The sequence below is a fragment of the Mastomys coucha genome, chromosome X (assembly GCF_008632895.1).
Source record: "Mastomys coucha isolate ucsf_1 chromosome X, UCSF_Mcou_1, whole genome shotgun sequence".
NCBI classification, from domain to species: domain Eukaryota; kingdom Metazoa; phylum Chordata; class Mammalia; order Rodentia; family Muridae; genus Mastomys; species Mastomys coucha.
In genome coordinates, this window is record NC_045030.1 from 129231799 (window position 1) to 129233485 (window position 1687).

Sequence of the window (1687 nt, forward strand, 5' to 3'; positions counted from 1 at the left end):
AAAAAAAAAAAAAAAAAAAAAAAAAAGCAACAGTCTCCACAGAAGTATTTCTTCTTTAGCAAAAAGAGAGAAAAGAGGCAGTGGTGGTTAGCAGTGCTGAGAAATGACTGCAAAACAGAGCTTCCTAGAGACTGAGACACAGTGACAGACAGTGAGTATAGGACTTACTGGGATGGGAAAGGAGTTTGTTAATAGTGCTATAACAAATTCCAGTGTTTTCCTCAGTATCCACAGGAGAGTGGTTCTAGAATGGCCCTCCGACCATTGCCTGTGGGAACTCGTCACTTTCATGAAACAACAGTATATCATAGACCATATGTGCTTTCTCCAATATAACTTTGTCTGCTTTAGATTGCTTAAAATATTGAATACAAGGGGCTAGAGAGATTGCTCAGCTATTGAGAGCACTTGCTACCCTTGAAGAAGACCTAAGTTTAATCCCAGCAACCAGATTTTGGCTCACAACCATCTGGAACTCCAGTTACAAGGGATCCCATGTCCTGACCTCCGCAGGTACAAAGCAAACCTGTGGTACACAAACACACTTGCATGCAAAACACAAACACATAGGAAATAATAAAGTTTTCTTTCAAGAGGCTTCAGATGCTGACTACAGTGTACATTTTAGGAAGCTCATTCATTGAACTCCATTGCTCGGAGCATGTTGGTAAGACAAAGTTTGCTCAATACAGGAACATATTTTAGAAAAGTCTTTTCCCATCCAGAGTTCTTTGAACATACGGAAGCAACTGTATTACAAATGTAATAGCATAAGATAATGCATACATATTATTTGACAATTATGGAAGTTGGAAATTATTTTTAAAACTGACACTAGTGTAAAGGTCTTATGAGAGTTCCTTTCCTTCTAAGATAACTATGGGAGAATCTTCATTGGTTTTTCTTCCTGTGCTCTGGAGATAGATTACATTCTATGGCTACTGTAGTCCTTGCATCTTCAAAGCTAGCAAGGGACTTTCCAGCTTCCCCTCCCCACCATGCTGCTTCCTTCAAACACAGGATTTATGCCATACCTATAATCCTTGCAGTTATCTTGCGTAGATTCACCCAGCATAATTGTGTGCTGGAACCCACTATTAACAACCTGAGTTCCACCTGAAACCTCATTTCTCCTTGGCTGAATAATATATGTTCACATATCCTGGGCATATGACTTGGGGTTGCTATTTTGCTGAACACTGGATAGGTGTTTGAATGAATTTCTAAATGGGCAAGCCCAGCAGCTTTACTGTATGCTTAATGCCACTCCTGTTTTTCTCACAAAGCAAGCAAAGAAAAGAGGATGAAAAGCAGAGGGAATTTTGTGGGTGGCGTAAAAGGAAACACTCAAAATCAGCCAGGGGTGGGTTGTGAGGGAAAAGATGCGCAGAGGATCCTTTCCCTGAAAGATACAATGAACCTGGGTAGTTAGTTATGGCTGAGATCCAAGCTAGTCGATCCTCCTGCATTTGCACACTGTCAAATAACAGAGCTTGGACATGACTGGCAAGAGATGAGTTCAGATAACCATCGTCAAGGAAACTGAAGAGGCCCAAAATGGCTCCCAACACTAGGCTGTAGGAAAGAATGGTAGGACTCTATGGCACCCTGTAAATACTGACAGGAAAAGGACAATTGTGGGGACAGACAATAAGTAACCCAAAGGGTAGTGCTCCTTAGAATGGGA